Here is a 22,577-nt window from a genome sequence, read left to right as displayed (position 1 = left end):
TTGAACTCTGTGCCTGGCCACTCTCTTTGAGCAGATTTGTGCTCAAGGCTCATGCCCTACCTCTTCAACCTCAGTGCCACTTGAGTCTGGCTTTTCCTGAGAAATGTATTGGAGAGAAGAATCTAAGGAATCTTCCTGACTGGGTGGGCTTCGAACCATAATCTCTGATCTCAGTCTCCTGAATATCTATGATAGATAAAAAAGATAAATAATATTTGCAAGTGTTCTGATTTCTAGAAATATGTTGCAGCAAAGTTTAGTGTAGTGTACTTTCCACAATAGGAAGGGCATCATATTAGCACAAGTGTAGTATTTTTTCACAACAGTGATAAGCTATTCATGATGTGAATTAAGGGAATTTTAAGGTGCACCTTACAAATTAGAAACTGTTGGGCTAGGAAGACTTTATGGCATAAAAGGTTGGGATTGATGGTCACAGAAATAATAGCTTACTCTGATAAACAAATGTTTACTCTTGAGAAATTAATTATTACACATACTTCATAGTTATGTTCTTCACCAGAATATGACTATTTTCTTCTGTTGATTTCTCAATATGTAACACCCCATTAGAAACTGCAGCTATTGCAGAATTAAATAACATGCAAACAGGTACTGTTTTGAATATCTCTGATATGAAGTGCTCAAAATTTGAAAATGAGTAGTCAGTATTTGTAAGAAATTTGAAAACCACATATATACTGTCCTTTGAACAGTTATTCAGTTTTAAAAGTTAGAAGTTTCCAGAGAATTAAACTGTTTTCTGTTTCACTATGAGATAATACTGAAATTATAATTTTTTGGAAAATTATGGTAGTTATATTGTGAAAATATTGTATATTTTGATAACATTCAAGTTGATGAACCTCTGATAAAAAAGGTGTAATTAATTCAAATTAGATGCCAAATAGTGTTCATTTTTAAAAAGATAAAGCACATAAAATAATATTTACTATAGCAATACAGAGAAAGTATACTTTATGTAACTTTTTTTTAGTTTAATTTTATTTTTAAGGTGATAAATACAGGGGTTGCATTAATTGTAAGGTAGTGAATACCTAATATGTCGAAATTTTAACCACTACATCATTTTTCTCACACTTTTCCTTTCCCCCCAAATCCCTCACAAGTTGTAATGTAAATTTCCAACATGTTGTCTTGTGAGAATTGCTATTGCATTGGTTTACCCTTTGTCCTTTGTCTCCCCAATTTGTTGTTCATCTTGCCTTGTCAAATTAAGATAAATGCATGTGCACTACATACATTACTGAAATCAAATACAGCACGGGATAAACTATAGGGGAAAACACAAAAGAAAAAAGAAATCACATAGTACATTTAAAAAGAAACAACGACAAAGAAAAACCTCTATTTCCATATCTAGTTGTTCATTTTGGTCAACATGATCTTGTATGGTCCTATATACAAAGCTTTTGAGCCATTCTGCTCATCTGCTAGTGTTATTCTATACATTTCCTATTATTACAAATGAGGGAAACTATGCAATCTGTTTTTTTTGAGTCTTGCTTGTTTTATTCAGCAGGGCTTTTGAAAAATCTTTCCATTTCCTTTTGAATTGGAAGCATAGAATTCAGCCATATAGATATATAGATGGATAGATAGATAGATAGATAGATAGATAGATAGATAGATAGATAGATAGATAGATATAGATATAGATATAGATATGTATGTATATATATCTGACATTTTGTTTATTCTTTCATCTACTGAATGGCATATTGGTTTAAAACAGGTTTGCATATAAGTATCACGTAGGGTCTTTCAAAAATGACAGATGACACCTCCCCAGAAATACTAAAATAATGATTTCTACGTAAGAAATCATTTCAACAAGTGTTGAAATATCTGGATGAGTGTAATTTATGTCTTGCACTGAATTAGGCAGGAAGATATCCAGTATCATATGGGATAAAAATGGTAGTGACAAAATATTCCATTGAGAAATATATAGGAGGCTGCCAGAAGTATGAAGAAATTCAGATAATTTTGAAGAATTTAGAAATACAAGCTCAAATATGTTTCTTTAAATAAAATTATGTAAGTGGAAGGGCAAAAGAAGGAGAAGAGTAGAAAATAACTGACAGCAGATCATTGTCCCAAGTTAGAGTCTAAAGTCATAATCTAGAGTATGGAGGAAGATGGCAAAAGGTCTAGGCTAAGCAAGCTTTCACGTAGACAACAGTTTTATTATTCCAGTCAAGAATCCTAGGCTAGAGAATCACACCCAGTGTGCCATCACAGTACAGAGAGTTTGGCCAGAGATGGAATATCCAGGCAAGGAAACAGATCTGAGCATCAGTGGCCAGAGCCACCATGCCTACAGAGAGAGTCCAGTCAAAAAGATGACAGACACAGTGTGCATATTCTACTCAACACCAGGAAGGACTGTCAAGGAACAGATATATTCATGCTGCAAATTGCAGACCAGAGAGAGCCCAGTAACCAAGATTCTGGCATGAGTAGAACCCTGACATCCTCACTCCTTCTCAGAAAGCAGAGGAGGGAAGGCGGCCCCTCTCCCACCACCAGAGAGCTCCATCTTTGATACTGACAAAGGCCCAGAAATTGATATTGACAAAAGGCCCAGACTTTGACTGTGCAACTACAGGACTTTGGTTGATGCTTGCCTTAAAATAGTGTTCTAGCACAAAAGTGGTGTTACTTTCCTACCAAATAGAGGCATTCATGGAATCCAATAAAAGACAGCTGAAAGAAGTCAGGGAGACCTGAAAGGGAATGTTGAATGGAGCCCAACAGAAGGAATGGGAGTCCAAGGAAACCATAACCAATCAACTAAGTGATTTGAGAATAAACACAACATCATATTAAGAAAGTAATGAAATTTATATAAGATCTCAAACAAAGCTCCAACAAAGAATTTGAAGTCATCAAAGCTGACCAAATAGAAGGAAAAGAAATTAAAAACAAAGTGGAAAGTCTTGAGAGCATGGTAGACCACGCAGGAGATCGAATCTGAGGGATTGAAGACAGCCAGGTTATTTTAGAGAAAGAACATACAACTATCTAAGACAAACCCAAGAAATAGGATAGATCTATTCAACATTTGGAAGACATCCTCAGAAGGCCTAATCTGAGGATAATAGGAGTAGAGGAGCACCTAGAGGCAAAAGTTAATGGACTAGGAAATTTGGTTAACATATTCCAAGCAGAGAACTTCTCAAACATGGAAAAAGATAAACCTATTCAGATTCAAGAAGCTTTTAGAACCCCAAATAGACAAGACTAGGACAGGATATCTCACCGTGACATTATAATCCCCATAGGATCAATTCCAAGGAAAAAATCCTTAAAGCTGTCAAGGAGAAAAGATGAATCACCTATAAAGGGAAACCAATTAGAATAATATCAGATATCTCAGCGGAGACAATTACAGCAAGAAGAGCCTGGAATGATATATGCCATGCCTTAAAGACAAACAACTATCAACCAAGAATACTGTACCTAGCTATACTCTCCTTCATAAATGAAGGCACCAGCCCTAGGAGTGGTTTTCTTCACTGGGTAATCAGAGCCAGAGGCTGCCCCTCCTTCTAGCAGCCTGGACAATCAATTGAAATTCAGTAAACAGAAACCCTGAGAATGTCTCCAGGCTGGGCTCTGTGAGTTTTTCACAAACTAGCCCTCGGGAAAAGCTACTATTTGTTGAAAGGCCTCAACTCTACCCAGAACCTAGCCTCATCACTGCATCTCCCTCTTTTGTGATACTCAAAGCAGATCTGCCTCCCATTGAACTAGCCTGGGAGAAGGATCCCAAAATCTTGGGTAAAGCAGAGCATTTTTGTGCCTGTTCGAACAAACTGACTTAAGAAACCAACCAAGCCACAGGACCACAAGCAGACCAGAGACTCCAACAAGAGGCTGGTCAAGGACACAAGGAAGATACAGGATTTTTCCCACCCCTCCCCAAAAAATCAAAGAACGTCTTCTTCTTCTTCTTCTTCTTCTTCTTCTTCTTCTTCTTCTTCTTCTTCTTCTTCTTCTTCTTCTTCTTCTTCTTCTTCTTCTTCTTCTTCTTCTTCTTCTTCTTCTTCTTCTTCTTCTTCTTCTTCTTCTTCTTCTTCTTCTTCTTCTTCTTCTTCTTCTTCTTCTTCTTCTTCTTCTTCTTCTTCTTCTTCTTCTTCTTCTTCTTCTTCTTCTTCTTCTTTCTTCTTCTTCTTCTTCTTCTTCTTCTTCTTCTTCTTCTTCTTCTTCTTCTTCTTTACCTTATATAATTTTTTTTCTTTTATAAAACTTTTTTACTCTTTAATTTTTGCCTTTTTGGAAAAAAAATTTTTTTCCAGTAATTCTTTTTTCTCTTCTAATTTTTTTTATTTTAGTGATACGTGAGTGTGCGTTTTTCTTTCTTTTTTTTTGTTTTCTTTCTCTTTTTTCCTTTTTTAATTATCTTTTTGTTTTTTGTTTAGCTCTACTGAACTTCTGGTCTTTTTTTCTTCCTTCCTTAACCTTTTCACCTTTTCCTCTCTTTCGTTCTTCTTTATGTGATTTAATTCTTGTCCTGCACAACCTCAAATAAACCCGTAGTTAACTATTAGACCCTATCCCGCATTGTGTACACACTTAATCCACAAATTTATTACTCAATTCAAAAACCTCTGAGACTTAAATTCCTTAATAGCAGTACTACCTCTTTATACCTATATAATATTTTAAGCATTTTTATTTTTCAGTTTTTCACATCTCCTTTATACCCCTCCCCTTCACTCTATATATTCATGTTCTTCTCTAAATAGATTATTTTATTTCTGCATAATATTATTGATTTTTACTTTTCTATTTTAACTGGTTTCTTTTCTTCTCCCTTTCAGTTTCTTCTTTTTTTCTGTCTCTCTACTTTCATTCTACCCAACCTATTTTCTGCTTTGAGATTAGGGCTTAGTTAACTCTCCCTGTGCCTCCCCACACCAATCTATTCCTATTTTTTACCCACATCTCTCCCTAACCCTAATAATTTCTGTTTTTCCAAATTCTTCTTTGCAGTTCGTAGTCAATTAACATATGGTTGTTTGATGTTGAATAGATGTATCTGTTGAACTAGATTGTATATGTAGACTATTGACTGTGCAAATTCAGATTTTGGTTGATTCTTGCCTTAAGAGAGTGCTCTAGCACAAAACAGGTGCTATTTACATCTCAAATGGGCAGAGTAAGCCGGGAAAAACACAAGAAAAATGGCAAATCCGGGTATCTCAATTCCCAATCTTGATAATCAGGAGACAGAACAGATAATGAAAAATCCAGAGGAGAGTTCCCAAATAGCTCTACAAATACTGCTGGCAAACATGATAAATGAAAAGATTGAAAGCATACAAAGGACACTCTATGAGCATGATAGGGAGAGAGAGGAGGCAATCCAAAAGTTTATTCAGGAATATCATAAGTGTGAGGAAGCTACTCAAAAACTGATAGAGGATTTGTGTGAGCAGCTTGAGAATACTCAATGAGAAAGGCAAGAATGAAGTGAGCAGGCTGAGAACACTCAAAGAGAACTCCAATGAACGGGAAGAAGCTAATCAAAGAGTAATACAGGAATTGAGAGATCAGGAAGAGAATACACAAAGATCACTAAAGGCATTCATGGAATCCATTAACAAAGAGCTGAAGGAAGTCAGGGAGACCACAAAGGGAATGCTGAATGGAACCCAACAGAAGGAATGGGAATCCAAAGAAACCATAACCAATCAACTAAGTGATCTGAGAATAAACACTGAACACCAAATTAAGGAAGTAAACAAGTTCATACAAGATCTAAAACAAAGCTTCAACAAAGAATTTGAAGCCATCAAAGCTAACTAATTAGAAGCAAAAGAAATAAAAAACAAAGTAGAATGTCTTGACAGCACGTTATACCATGCAGAAGATTGAATCTCAGGGATTGAAGACAGCCTAGATATTATAGAGAAAGAACATACAACCATCCAAGACAAGTCCAAGAAATATGATAGATCTATCCAACACTTGGAAGACGCCATCAGAAGGCCTAATCTAAGGACAATGGGTGTAGAGGAGCACCTAGAAACAAAAGTTAATGGTCTAGGAAATTTGTTTAAGAGGATCCTAGCAGAGAACTTCCTAAACATGCAAAAAGATAGGCCTATTCAGATACAAGAAGCTTTTAGAACCCCAAATAGACCAGACCAGAATGGGACATAACACTGTCACATTATAATCCACACAGGATCAACTCAGACCAAGGAAAAGACCCTTAAAGCTGTCAAGGAGAAAAGATTAATCACCTATAAAGGGAAACCAATTAGAATCACCTCAGATTTCTCAGCAGAGACAATCAAAGCAAGAAGAACCTGGAATGATGTATGTCATGCCCTAAAAACAAACAACTATCAACCAAGAATACTGTACCCAGTAAATTCACCTTCATAACTGAAGGCCAAATAAAAACCTTCCATAGCAAAGAAAAATTGAAACAATACATCTCCACCAAATCAGCCCTACAAAACATTCTTAAAGATGTCCTACACATAGAAAACCAACAAGACCCCAATAAAGGCCAAGTAACTGCACCCAAACTGAGAATCCAAGAACCATAGGAAAACCCAGATTTCGCAGCCCCCAAGAAGGTGGATAACAAGGCAGGAACTCCCAAATACGTCTCAGTCCTATCTCTCAATATTAACGGACTGAACTCTCCAATTAAGCGACATAGACTGTCTAGTTGGATTAAAAAACAAGACCCTTCTATCTTCTACCTTCAGGAATCACATCTTGCCAAGAAAAACAAACACATTTTCAATGTTAAAGGCTAGAACAAAATCTACCAAGCCAACGTCCCCCATAAATAGGTGAGAGTTGCAATCCTAATATCAGATAAAATAGACTTCAAATTAAAATTCGTGAGAAGAGATAAAGAAGGTCGCTACAAACTAATTAAGGGATCTCTCCTTCAGGAGGATATTCCAATTCTCAATATCTATTCGCCAATTAAAGGAGCACCCAAATTTATCCAAGTAACACTACTTTCCCTCAAATCCCACATAGATCCAAAGACATTAATTGTTGGGGATTTTAACACACCACTCTCCCCACTAGATAGATCAACTCGGCAAAAACTCAACAGAGAAACCGCGGATCTAAACAGCTGCATAGATCAACTAGATTTAACAGACATCTACCGAACATTTCACCCAGCAGCATCAGAATACACGTTTTTCTCAACAGCACATGGAACATTTTCTAAAATAGACCACATTTTAGGCCACAAAGCAAACTTGTCTAAATTCAGAAACATTGAAGTTTTACCTTGCATTCTCTCTGACCACAAGGGAATATAATTAGAACTCAAGACCAAAAGCCACCAAAGAAAGTCCGGTATCACATGGAGGCTGAACTACACACTGCTGAGTCCCGAGTGGGTCATGGAAGAGATTAGAACGGAAATTCAAATGTTCATGCTATTCAACAAAAATGAACACACAAATTACCAGCTCCTCTGAGACACAGCAAAGGCAGTACTCAGAGGCAATTTTATAGCTCTGAGCTCCTACATCAACAAATTAGAGAGATCTGAAACCAAAAATTTAATCACACATCTAAACCTCCTTGAAAAAGAGCAGCAAGATAAACCCCAATCCAGTAGAGAGAAAGAAATAATTAAAATTAAATCAGAATTGAATGAATTAGAATCCAAGAAAACTATAGAAAGAATCAACAAAACAAAGAGTTGGTTCTTCGAAAAAATTAACAAAATTGACAGACCCTTAGCGAATCTTATCAGTAAAAGAAGAGAACACACCAAAATAAATAAACTCAGAGATGAGAATGGACACATCACCACGGAAACAACCAAGATTCATAACATTATTAGGTAATACTTTTCAAAACTTTATGCTAATAAGTTTGAGAACTTGACAGAAATGGACCTTTTCCAAGCAAATATTGACATGCCAAAACTAAAACAAGATGAGTTAAACCATCTTAACAGGCCCATATCAAGCACTGAAATAGAAACAGCAATAAGAGGCCTCCCAGCTAAGAAAAGTCTAGGACCAGATGGTTTTACAGCGGAATTTTACAAGGCCTTCAAAGCAGAGCTCACACCAACACTGCTCTCTCAATTTCTTTATTACTCTTTTATTAGCTTCCTCACGTTACGAGATTCCTGTTGCTCTCTTTGAGTATTTTTAGCCTGCTCACGCCATTCCTGACTTTCTCTTTTTCTGTTCTTGGCCAGCTCCCCCAGTTCCTGTCTATCTCTTTGACTGGTCTCAGCCTGCTCATGCCATTCCTTTATTTCTCTTTGTGTGTTCTCAAGCTGCTCAAGCAATTCTTGTATCAATCTTTGAGTAGCTTCCTCACGCTCATGATATTCCTGTATTGAACTTTGGTGAGCTTCATCTCTCTCCCTATCATGTACATTCAGAGTCCTTTGCAGGTTTTCAATCTTTTCATTGCCCATGTTTACCAGTAGTGTTTGTAGAGCTTTCTGGGAATTCCCCAATGGATTATTAATTATCTGTTCTGTCCCCCGAGTATCATGGGTGGGAGTAGGGTACCCGGACTTGCCATTTTTCCTGTGTTTTTACGGCTTGCCCTGCCCTTTTGGGATGAAAGTAACACCAGTTTTGTGCTAGAACACTATCTTAAGGTAAACATCAAACAAAGTCTGTAGATGCACCATCAAAAGTCTGAAGATACACTCTAGTTCAACAGATATATCTATTGAACATCAAACAACTATGTATTAATGGACTACGAACCACAAAGAAGAATTTGGCAAACCAGAAATTATCAGGTTTAGGGAGAGATATTGGTAAAAATAGGAATACAGGGATGTGGAAAGGCAGAGGGTGAGTTAATTTAACTAAGTCCTAATCTCATAGCGGGAAATAGGTTCAATAGAATGATAGTAGAGAGAGAGAAAAAAAAGATAAAAAGAAAGAAAAAATGAGACAAGAAAAAAATAGAAGAACAAATATTAAAAATTAAAAAGTGAAACACTTAAAAACTTAAAAATTATGCAAAACACAAACATAATATTCAAAGAAGAATTGTATAGGATAAGATAAAGGTAGGGATAGAAAGGAGACGTCAAAAACGAAAAATAGAAATGCTTAAAATATTATATACATATAAAGAAGTAGTACTGGTATTAAGGAATTTAAGTCTAAAGGTTTTGAATTGAGTAATGAATTTCTGGATTAAGTATGTACACAATGGGTGATAAGGTCTAATAATCGACTATGGGTATATCTGAGGATGAGCAGAATAGCAATTAAGTCATGTTAAGAAGAACAAAAGAAAAGAAAAGGTGAAAAGAATGAGAAGGAAAGAAAAAAAAAGGATCAAAAGGTCAGTAGAGCTAAACAAAAAAATTATAAAAAAAAAAAAAGAAAAAAAAAGCACACACACTTATACCCCGAAAATAAAAATTATAAGAGGAAGAAAAAATTTTAATAGAAAACAAATTTTTTTTAATGTTAAAAATTAAAATTTATAAAAAGCTTTTGGAAAATTTTTTTATAAAATACTAAAAAGAGTTCTTTGATTTTTTTGGGGGGGATGGGAAGATCCTGTATCTTGTGTCATTAACCAGTCTCTAGTTGGTGTCTGGTCTGTTTGTGGTGTTTGATTTTCCTGTGGCTTGGTTGGTTTCTTAAGTCGGTTAGTTTGAGCAGGCAGAAAAATGCTCTGCTTTACCTAGGGTTTTGTGATCCTCCTCCCATGCTGGTTCAATGGGAGGGAGATCTGCTGTGAGTATCACAAAAGTGGGAGATGGAGGTTTCCTCTAGTTTGGAGATGCTGTGATGAGGCTAGGTTCTGGACAGAGTTGAGGCCTTTCAGCAAACAGTGGCTTTTCCCTGAGGGACTAGCTTATGAGGCACTCACAGAGCCCAGCCTAGAGCCTTTCTCAGGGTTTACGTTTACTGAATTTCAATTGATTGTCAAGGCTGCTGTAGGGAGGGGCAGCCTCTAGTTCTGTTTATCCAGTGAAGAAATCCACTCCTGGGGCTGGTGGAGCTTGCTCGGCCCAGGCTGGGTGACTTTTCTCTTGGTAGAGCTGATTCTAGCAGGTCAGGTTAGGTTCCTGTGACCTGCTAAATGTCTCTTGTTTTCTTCCAAGGCCTGAGTTGGAGCTAGCAGCTCAGCCAGGCCTTTGTCAGTATCAAAGATGGAGATCTCTGGTAGTTGGGGGAAGGGGTGGCCTTCCCTCCTTTGCTCCCTGAGAAGGAATGAGGATGTCAGGCTTCTACTCACACCGAGTCTTGGTTCCTGGGTTGTCCCTTGTCTGCGAACTGTAGGATGATGATTTCTGCTTCTTGCCAGTTCTTGCTGGGTTGAGTAGAATCCACTCAACTGCCGCCGAATTCACTTACATTATTTTATTCTATTTCATTTACTTTCATAAAAACAGGGTTTTCAGAAAATGATGCATAAAAAAGCCTATATACCCACTTACTTCTTCAGATCTTAACAATATTTATTTCAGAAATGTCTTTAGCTCTATAGTCAATAAACTGAAATAATACTAAAATATTCAAAGGCTTTTCAGAATTTGCAAGACTCGCTCTGGGTTGTTATTTATATTGGAAAAGATATTCGAAAAGCCTTATTTGTTAAAGTTGTGATAGTTACTCCCATAAAAAAGCCATTAGTGAAGATCCCATTGCATGTACAAAACAACTTCAAATGCATCCACAATCTGGAGGTGACACATGCTTTTTGTTTGTTTGTTTTTGAAAGGTATATCTAACAAGCATATCCACAATACTGATTTTCAGTCAATATGATGGGATATTCAAACCTAATAAATACAGGGTTGATTATCTTAGTGAAAATAGATATGATGTTACAAAGAAAGTTATTTTCAACAGAAATCCGGAAAGAGTTTATCCACCTTGTGTTTCACAGGAAAAACCATGGAGTAACACCTGTTTGGTCAAGTCAGTCAAACTCACTCCATGAGTATATCTTAAAAGTATAACCAATTTAAGAGGTCAAATACATATTTTGTACTGACAGTCATCTTACAAAAATAACTTACTACCTAATTATATCTGTATCTTCTTACCCAACATATAATAAGAGCTGAAAGTAGTCTCTTTTATGTAACTTAATGTTGTATATGCTTTGATTATGATGATGTTATTATTTGACAAATAAAATGTACAGAAGGGTGGCTCCACAGAAATGACATGACAGAACACTGATAAATAAATACATTGCAACACAGTTAGCTCTCTTCAGCCTCACACGGTCCACATTGGCAAACAACATTGCAACAGCACACGCACACATATACACATACACACATGTGTGAACATGTACACACACATACTTGCATGCTAAATTCAGGGTTTAGTACAAAAAAGTACAAATAAAATATTAGTGATTAGGACAAACGTTAATTTGCCTTATTACAAAATAATACACAATCCATTTACCATGGGTGTTACATTTTACTTGCCTCACCACATGTGACCATTTAATTTATTTTAATTCATTCATTCATTCATTTGTTTGGTGCTAATACCAGGCTTGAACTCAGGTCCTGGCTCTGTCCCAGAATTTGTTGATTTTTTTGTTTTAGATTTCTCAAGCCTAGAATTTTACTGCTTGTCCCACATCTCCATTTCTAGCTTTTGCTGGTTACTTTCAAATCAGAATCTAATGGACTTTTTTTTTGCGTGGTCTGTTTTCAAACCACAATCCTCAGATTTCATCTTTCTGATTAGCAAGGATAAACACATGAGCCACTAGTGTGGCTTCTAGTTTTTCCTCTATAGATATCTAATGCACATACTTAGACAGTAATTTAAAACTTAGAGTATAGAAGAAAGTTGTACAGTGATGATATTGTCCTGTCAGATATTTAAGCTAGTAAATTTCTTCTTAAAACCATAAACAAAAATGCCATGATATAATATAGATATAATATAAGGGAACTCACTATTGAACATATGAGTTTTAAGAGCTTTCTAATAGATCCATTATTTGTTACCCAACATCTGTATAATGCAGTAGTAAAATAGAAGTCCTTTGTAGGAATACATAATTACCTTGTTTTTAAAGACACCTGTTTTCATCTAAAAAAGTAGGCCTCTCTATTGTCTTCATGTGATTTTGATGATTGAAGGTGCTTAATGAGAAGTCAAAGTTTATTACTAACCCTTTGCTATCAATTACCTCTCACCTTTTCTTCTTGGAACATATAATGATAAAAGCAATAGTTCAGAATCAGCAAGCAATAGTTCAGATTCACACTTCCAGTGCAAGTGGATCACCAGTAATTAATCCTTGATACCATTTTCCACAAAGTTTTGTCCCAGATACAATCGGCCTGCCTTCTCTAGCTGCTTTCCTAGCCTGGACCTATTCCTTCACTTTACAGGAAAAGTGTGATTTAACTGATTTCAGTCAGATCTGTTACTAGAATTTTCAGAGATTTAGATTCTTGTCTGTAATTTGGTCAAAGCTATGTCTCTATATGTAGGCTATTAAAAATGTATGTTCTAATTTCAATAAATACATAAATTCAATTTCCATCTCTTGTAAAAAATAAAACTGATTGCTCTATAAATTGATCAGAGGCATGGATTTTGTGGCTAGCTAGGTCATCGCACATCTGTCTCTCTCTTTCTCTCTCCCTTTCATGGTTATCATGGATAATATGACTGCTCCATAATTATTCTAATTTATTTTGCTTTTATATTTTTGGTTGCATCATTTCACTTTCTGCTCTGCCATTTCCCAAATCATTTACATAGAAGGCATTATTTCATATTTTCTCATTCCTAGAATAAGCTGCACATGAAGACACCACTGGTCCTCATTTTCAGTCTATACCTTTGAATATGGAGGAAAACATTTCCTCTGCTCTCTATCAATTCCCTACTCTCCAGCTAGTATAATTTCGAAGAGTAAAAATGGAAAAAGAGAAAAAAAATCATGGTGAAATAACAGATGTAGAAATTTCACTGGATTTTTCTGACCAGTTCAACCAACGTGAACTATTGGGGAATACATGTGTACCTCATTCCCACTGGTACTCAATGTCTCTGGTTAGGCAATTCTGATATAGACAAGGAAAAAAATGAAAAAGTGAGGAATGGTAACATTTGCAAAAAAAATGGAGAAGTATTCAAGCAAATTTTTGTTTGGGCTGCTGAAAATAATTGGCTTACTACAGTACAGAGACTACTTTCCAAAAAGAACACTCATGTGAATACTAGGGATGATGATGAGTATACCTCTCTTCATCAGGAAGCCTACAGTGGACACTTTGACATTGTCCATGAATTGGTGGCTCAAGGCAGATATTCATGCAATAACTGTGAATGGCTGGGCAACCCTGCACAGTGCTTATATGTGGAATAATACCAGAGTGGCTTCTTTCTTAGTTCATCATGATGCAGATACCACTGCCCAAACTAAAGTCCTCTTGACCCCCTTGCATCTTGCTGGTTGAAATAGAAATAGCAAAGATATGCTGGATCTCCTTCTATTGAAGCATTATATGAAACCAGGTCTGAAGAACTTGGAAGAAGCTGCATTTGATATTGCCAAAAGGATAAATATGTATCACTACCTCTTTGAAGTTGTGGAAGCCTGTAAAAATTGTTCTCTTAAGTCATAATGGTTTGGTTAAGTTTCTGAAATTTTAAAAATGCCAATCCATCTTTGTGTCCGTACAAAATATTTTCACAATACAAATCAACGGCAATATCTTACTTTAAAAATTCATGGGTTCCATCGTATTTTTCAAGTGAATTGCCTGAGGTTGACGTTAAAATATATGCAAGATTTGTTTGTATACATTTATAATGATTTCTGCCGAGTTTGTGATTTTTTAAATCAGAAATCATTTTAACTTATCTGTTGAAATGAGTAGTACAGAAACTAAAGATATTTCTGGTGCTTGTCTGAAAAAAGTATATTTTAAAATAATCTGTATTTTGTTTGTACAATGTCCAAAATGTATTTCATTTGTTCCTGGATATAATACTTTGAATTCTACATTGTTTTATGATATACCGGTTCATTATTAAATGTGTTATTTCAGATAGCATTCCATATAGAAACAGATTAAGATTCCTTTTTATCCTAGGCCTATATAGTATTTTATTTCTTTGGGATAAAATGACAATGATATCTAATTTGAGAAGTTTTGTAAAGATTATGCTATGTAAAGGCCTTTCTAAGTTGAGGATTTAGTACACTGATGTCAAACTAACTTTCAGATCAATGAATTACATTTATTGTTACATTTGCATTTGTGTAATCAATTTTTTAATAACTGTTTTTAATTTCTTGCATCTGAAGAATGAAAAATATGGAATACTTCACACATTTTCATATCATGCTTGTGCAAGTGCCATGTTAATCTCTATATTGTAATTTGGGTAAACGGGCTGCTGAAGCATGTAGTATCCTGTAAATTTAAGTAGTTAATGATGCAGTCTTTATACAGGCATATATCCTTGATTAACTCTTTGTAACTAGGAAACCTTATTGTTCCAAAAAATGCTATTGATCTTACTTCTCTAAAATTCTGTGTATATTGGAAAAAAACTTATATTGTTTGGTCGATTGCTCACATTTGCAATTTTTTTGTCAATGACTATTTTAAACATTTTTCATTTTAAATTTGATCATACTTTGAAGCCTTTATAGTTAGGTCCAAAGGTGATCCTTTTCAAGTACTTATTTATCAACTGAGTTAGCTTTGTGGAGCTAATGGCTTCAAATTAAGCCTTGCTTAAGAGTTACTTCTAAACTTCTGCAGCTTAAAAGTTTCTAAATGAGGTCATACTGGCACAAATGTTTACCTGACCCTTTACTATTCTTCCATGTAGCAACAGTCCAATCAGAATATCTTACCCTGACAGCCTAGATTTTCTTATTCGAACAAAACTAATCTTAGTTAAAAAAGATCATAGAGAGATGAACAGTTAAGATAGAATCATTTAGACTAGAAGGTATTTTATCAAAAAAATAATTGTTTTTATACCTAACAATTCAAAAGTGGCTAAAGCCAAAAAGGTGAAAAAATTTTCACATGCATGATTACTACTAATGTCCTGGCTAGTCTACCATCCAACCAGGAAGGAATTTACACTACTGCCTTTCATTCACCAAATATTTTCATAGTTACAAGAGAAGTCTATATGTTTCTCCTCCATATTAGGCCTTAAATTGGTAATGTTTTAATCACAGTGTTTGCTCTTGCCTCTAGGCTGTAAATCTACAAATGATAAAGCTTTAGGTCCAACTCTACCAAACACTGAGGTAGAAATAATGGAATAATACATTAAAACACAGTTGCCTTTGATACCCTAACCATAACAAAACATTGCAAAACATATGCTTTTTTCTTATATTATATATAGTTATATATTTTATATTTATACATGCTGATATTTTATTTCACACATTGAAACTTACTAGAATTAATTGATAATTTGAAAAATAAATATATATATATTACAATAAACAGATTGGAATATAAATAATTAGGTTTAGAATATACGTATTAGAATATGAAAAGTATCAATGCAATGTCTTCTGTATAAACTTGTGATACGTTCTAAGTGTTCTTGGTCTTCAGAACTCACATTGTAAAAAAAAAATGTTATTTTCCTCTAATTTGTAAAGGAATTTATTCTGCTGCTCTGTTATTATTTTAACTCACTGGTTCCAAAATGTTTTTCTCCATATTTCTGAAGCATTCCTACTGATTTTATGCAAATTTTGCTGATACGATGTCTAAAAGGTATTATTCTTCTGCAAGACACACATATCCTAGGATCCCAGGTCTCAGTTATCCGCATCATCAAGTAACAAGGGCAAGACTTCTAATCGAGGCCCATGCAACATGCCCACAGAAAGTAATTGAAAATCCATCTCAATTCCTGACGACACTAGAATTAGCAGTAAGCAATTGTGAAATGCAAGGCAATTTAAAATGAAATATGAGATCACAAAATCTGAAAGAAAGTACAGTAATTCAAACTTTCAATTTACAAATGACCAGCCCATATGAGTGAACAAGATCACAAATGTCACAAATTATTTTTAATACCCCTCTCCTAATAATTACTTAAAAAATTCAGTCCAACGTAAGTAGGCCAAAAAAATAGTTCCTAGAATGATAGATTCATAATTGGTCTACCAAGGTTAGGAAAATTTGACTTACAGGTCAAATATAATTCACAAAAACATTAATTGAGAAGATCGTTAATGCTTCAAAATACTGGTACTTCAGTAAAACTTGGTTCTGTAGTATATAAATGTTATCATTCACAAACAAATGATAACCTATTTTTAATCTCCTGAAAACAGATTCCTATTCAAATAATCTTTTAAAATCATATTCACCAAAGTAACAATTGACAAGTTGATGATAATTAGTGACATTACAATCATTTCAAGTTTAGGGTGCAAGTTACAATAGAGTTGATTTATTTACCCAGCACTAATGCCAAACAGGTTCAACCATTCATTAAAGTGTAGAAATAGTACCACCCACCATTTGTGTTGTTCAGTAGGTGCCTTCCAGGAATGTGTTAAATAGATCAACCTCCCATAATTCAAACTCAAACACTAGCTAATAAAGTAAATTTCATCACTTAATAAGGTACATTTTAAAAAGTCACAAATAGTTGCCTTATCATATGTTGTTTTATGTTTTCCCTATCTGTCTAACATAGTAAGAAATATGACTTAAAGTCATGAATATGAGTACTCATCAGAGATGTGACAAACATAAAATCTGTCTTCTATTTCTCTCATATTCCTCTATAGTAGTAAATCATAGTAGTTTTCTTCTTTTTCCAAAACTTATAGGTAGTAGAAAATATTATCCCATGTAAAATAAAATAATCACAAGCCTTTTTACAAAGCCATTTCTAAAATTTGGTAGTTAGGAATATATTCTAAGCCATTTTTAAACTTTCTTGTTGACTAAAGATTAATCTTCCAAATGGATTAGAATAAAATCATGTCTTGGTGCTTCACGTCTCCAGTCTTGCAAATTGTTATTGCAGATGAATGAATTGTGGAAATATAAACTGACATCAGTTCAAGTATAAGCAGGATTGAAACTCCATGGAATGTATATAAACCTTTCAACTTATTAACAGACAGTTTAACAGAATGACTATCAGGAAGTTGAAACCAGAGAAGAAAGACATAGAATGAATGAAAAATGGAACGAGGGGCAAGTACAGCTAGAATACTCAATGTACACATATGATAAAGGAAGTAGTAAATCTGAAATAAATCTTGGAGAAGGGGCTGGCTGAGAATGATAGAAGGAGTCACTCTGATCCAGGAATATTGGACAATTTGATGGACATATTTATTGTAATACACTTGCACAACCTTTTGAAATTTAGTTTCAAAACACGAAACAAAAACACACAAAAAAACACAAACAAACAGCAATCTCTAGAGAGGATGAATATGACGTCTCAAAATTTTAAATAGTTAATGAAGGGTAGTCTTGGGAAAAGCAAGCAAAGTTGTTCAAAGAGGGCAGTTTGGGGTATCAGAGAATTTTGAATAGATTTAAATAGATTGTCTAAAGTTAAGAATCACCAACATCTGCTGTAAATATTTTCTACTGTGAGTTCTCTTTGTCTGCAATGGATACTCCAGGGCTCAGCACGCTTGATAGCTTGTGAAGATAGAATGGAAGAAACAAATCAAGAACCCATTACTCCACTGGAGACAGAAGAGTCCTTTATGTTTTCTCTCCTCTCTCTTCACTACTCTTTCTTCATCCTTTTAAGTCAAGTGATTTTGAATTATATATTTCATTCTTTGTTCTGGCAAAATAATTAGCCAAAATAATTTACTAAATATTATTTGCCATTTTTTTCTACCATGCTGTTTACTTATCCAAGAGAGTCCATTAAACTTCACTCTTGCATTTGGTTGCCACGAAAACCTAACATCTATGTTAATGAGGACAAACTCTAATGTAAAACTTTGTCTCCATAAAACCAGTCCAAGAAGCTGTGATCACAAAAATTTAGCTATACTTTTTTTCTTTTACCTTGAAAGTCTTCTTGTGTCTAAAGGGTCACAAAATAATTACTCCCCCACTTTTTGGTTCAATCACTTCTAACCTAAAAGATATATTTTGCTAACAAGGTGCTTAGAGGATGTATACTCCACTTTAATCTTCTCTCGTAAGACTCTCCTTAGATAACATACCAGGAACAAAGTTATTCTTTCCAAAATGATTTCAATAGATTACATTCTCTTGGTCTTGCTTTTGCTCAACAAGATGTATGGAGAAAAATAGAGTTAAATCACACATACCTTGCATAACAGTGTCTGTTACAAAGGACAATACTTCTTTGTCCTAGTTCTATGTCCTCCTCATAGTTCTTGCTTGATTTCCAATTAATCATACCTTCTTGGCTGCAAGTCTAGTGAAGCTGAAGGAGTATAAGGCCTCCCCCACTGCTACATCTTCATGGTTTCTCTTTTTAAACTCTTTTATTTGGTTGTGGATTTATGTTCATGTCTTCATTCAATCTGTTCTGCATTGTAGTGAGACAAATAGGCTCTGTAAAATCACTTTAGGTAGCAAATATATTAACAAAATCTATATCAAAAAGTTTTGGAATCCCTCTACTGCTGAAGCCAATACGCTTAGCTAGGGCTTCCAAGAACACCTTTTATTACCTTTTCAATTTGCTCAATTCTTTTCTGATCCCAAAACATTTGGCTAATGTAATAAGAGAAGTCTTCACTATCTCATGTTAATAAGGATATTATATTTTGTGAGCTACTTAGAAATGTGAAACCATTGGTTTGAGGTATCCAATCAGATATTTTTTTTTGTTTCAGTGCTTCACATGCAAAGACATTGTGTAAAGTATTATAAACAGAAAAGTGTATACCCAATACCTTCTTTCATTGTTGAGGGCACTTTCTCTCTAAATATTTTGACCCAAATTATCTTTTTCAGAGAATTACTGTTTGGTAATTAAAGTCAATTCACAAATTTTGATGTCTTTTTTTTTTTTTAAAGAAGTTTGAATTTAAATTCCTCTACAACCTTGTTTCACACAGTGAGAGTATATGTCCTGGGTAAGGATAATTCTCAAGGGAACCTACAGGATTAATAGCAAGGTTTATGAGGTTTGTTTTTTTAGTGTGAAAATGAGCCATCTTCACCCACATTGCTCCCTCTCAGCTAAGTCTCCAGGGATTTCTTTGCATGAAAGCCTATTTTCCCAGGCAAATTTAAATTTCGTTAATAGGCTAAGTTGTTAAAAAGTTTGAACAATTAAAATTTACCTGACATAATTTTAAAACTCTTTTGAAATTCGTTTATCAAAATCGCGAATTTACCAATTCTAACTCCAACTTTACCATCAAAAACTGTTAACATGCTGTTTTCATGGTATAGTGTCCATGAAACTATTATTTTCCAATGTCTTTGTTATGCATATATATGACTATATAAGCTGATGCTGAGCAAAATGAACTGCAAGATATGGAAACAGATTTTTATGAGCGGTTTGTGTTTTTAATGTACTATGTGATTTCTCTTTTCTTTGGTTTTTTTCCCCTATGGTTTGTCCCCGGCTGTATTTGATTTTGGTACCCTGTGTATTGTGTATACATTTACCTTAATTAGGGAAGGAAAGAGGAACAACAAAATGGTGAGACAAAGGACAAAGGGTAAACCAATGAAATAGCAATACTCACAAGACAATATTTTGGAAATGTACATTAGAACTTTTGAGGAGTATTGAGGTGAAGGAAAACTGTGAGAAAAAAATGAAGGAGGGGTTAACACCTTTGAAAAGTTATGTATTAACTACCTTACAATTACTGTAATCCCACTGTACATCACTTTGACAATAAAATTAATTTAAAAAAAAGTTGCATGAAAAAATTTCACTGTATTGATATAGTAAATATTATTCTTTATGTAGTAACTTTTAAAAAATTAATACTATTTTGCATCTAATTTGAATTAATTAAACGTTTTTAATCAGAGGACCATCAACTTGAATCCAACTAGTCAATATTTTCACTATATACTTGACAATATTTTGAAAAAAGAATCAATTTAGTACTTTCTCATACTCAAACCAAAAACAGTTTAATTGTATGGAAACCCATAACTTTAAAAGTAAATAAGTTGTTAAGAGGAGAGAATATATGTGTTCTTCAAAATTCCGATGACTAGAGCGCTTGCCTTGAGCTGAAGAGCTGAGGGACAGCGCCCAGGCCTAGAGTTCAAGCCCCACGACCGACAAAAAAAAAAAAAAAAAAAGCTCCTAGGATATAACAAAATTCCGATGACTGATAACTACTCATTTTCAAATTCTGAACATTCCATACCTGAGGGCATGTTATGAAATTCTGCAATAGATGCAGTTTCCACTGGGGTGTTACAGATTGAGAAATCAACAGAAAAATAGCCACATTCTAGTAGAGGATAAAACTATGATGCACCTGTAATAATTAATTCTTCAAGAATAAGCAATTGTTTATCAGAGTAAGTTAATATTTCTATGACCATCAATCCTAAGATTTATGCCATAAAGTCATCCTAGCCCAACAGTTTCCATCTTGTAGGGTACACATCAAAATTCCCTTTATTCATATCACGAATAGCTTATCTCTATTGTGAAAAAAAATACTACACCTCTGCTAATGTGATGCCCTCCATGTTCTGGAAAGAACACCACAATAAACTGGGTTACATCATGTGCCCCCACTGGTATTATTGAGATCAGAACACTTGCAAATATTATTTATACTTATGCTTTTTAACTATCATAGATATTTAGGATGGTAAGATCGGAAGATTCCAGTTCAAAACCCACCCAGGGAGGACGGTTCCCTAGATACTTATCTCCAAGAAACTTCTTAAAAAAGCCAGAAATAAGTGGCACTGAAGTTGAAGTGGTATGGCACGAGCCTTGAGGATAAACAGGCTCAGAGACAGTGTCCAGGCCCAGAGTTCAAGCCTTATGACAAATCAATAAAACAAAAACAAAAATGAAAACAAACCCCAAACCTAGCAATTTTCTCATTGTACACAGAGGCACATAATTTAGGAAATTGCTTTCTGTGTTACATACAGGTAGAAAAAAGAAGATGTCATACAATTATACTCTTCATACCATGTTACACCAAAGCCTCAAAAATTGCTATTTTCTAAATTAACATCATCTATATGTTGACAACTCTGTCTACATTATTCACATTATCATGTTATACATGAACTGTTGGAATTATCTATTAAGTTCTAATTATAACTCTCTTGAAAGAATATTCTAGGCAACTAGAATGCAAGACTCATTTGTAAATTTGTCAATTAAACCCTCTACTTAAAAAGAATTTTGTAGTATCTTATAGAATATGAAAATAAAAACAAAACAAAAACATTTATTTTAAATCTAAATTCTAATTTAGCAATACCTATAAAGTCATACATTAGACAAACTTTGCTTTTTCTCTGTGCTTAAGCTTTTGTAATCCTTCATCAATTCTTTGGAATCTAACAGGATTATGATAACTTTGGATGAGAATTTTGGATGGGAATCAAGAGCCATTTTGCATCTAGAAATGTTCTGTAATGAAGACAGCATTTGAAACACAACTGAGGATTATATATGAGTTCCATTGTAATTGGAACCTTGACTTCTCAAAACATAGTGACAAAATTAGCCCAAACTTCCAACTGTGTATTCCTTTCTTGTTTGGTTTGTTGTATTAAGACAAAATTATACTACCTAGTCCAGGGAAGGTATCACTATGTAATTCCACTCTCTAATCTCCTGTCAGTCTGAGTGCTAGAATTGTAGCCTTGTATAACATTGCCCTGCCATGGTTTCTTGGTTTATTTAATCTAGATACAGACTAGCAATTCTGAACTTCTCCAGTGATATTATCCACTAGACTTCTCAGACTTTTCAAGTACTATTTTCAAAGATGTTCTAACATTTGACACAGGATATGAACATTTTCAAATGCACCTGCGGGTTCTCTGATTCATTCCTCCATGTATCCAATCCCTTTAATATTCATTATTTGATTCTCTTACTATCTCTAGCTTACCTATTTAATATTCTCAAACTTTTTTGAAGAAAGGTCACTTGTGGATTTTCTAATTTTAAAAATTATCACTTGATTCTAGTCTTATTCAGGACATATTTTCTATTGCTTTCTAAATTTTCTACATATTCTTAGAGTTGTATCATTTGTGTATTTGTGTGGGCACATTTAAGTGCTTCTGTGTTTATGATTATGTTTGTATGTATGTATGCAAAAGCCTCAAGCTCTTATTTATCAATCTTGCTCATGACTGGTTTTCCATGACCTGGGCCATTCTTCCAATCCAGCTTTTGGCTGGTTAATTATGGATAGTGTCTCAAAAATTTTCTGCCCAGGCAGGATGCAAACTGAACTTCCCAGACTCCTTTATATTCATAGGTTTTATTTATCGAGTAGAATCAGCTTTTAAACTACAAACATTTTTGTGAGTGTAAAGTCGAAGTTGTAGCCCAGATTTTTAACTCCAGAATTCATATAAAGATAGATGA

The 22,577-nt window shown here is 34.5% G+C and overlaps 1 pseudogene; it reads right to left on the bottom strand.

The window, feature by feature from the left end:
• Positions 1 to 14,323: 14,323 nt before the first annotated feature.
• On the bottom strand, positions 14,324 to 14,420 carry LOC122095246 (annotated as a pseudogene).
• Between the last annotated feature and the right edge of the window lie 8,157 nt (positions 14,421 to 22,577).

The sequence above is a fragment of the Dipodomys spectabilis genome, unplaced genomic scaffold, assembly GCF_019054845.1.
Source record: "Dipodomys spectabilis isolate Male_0828 unplaced genomic scaffold, ASM1905484v1 ptg000341l, whole genome shotgun sequence".
NCBI lineage: Eukaryota > Metazoa > Chordata > Mammalia > Rodentia > Heteromyidae > Dipodomys > Dipodomys spectabilis.
The sequence above is the reverse complement of the archived record's forward strand: the minus strand, read 5'-3'. Positions and strand labels throughout refer to the sequence as shown.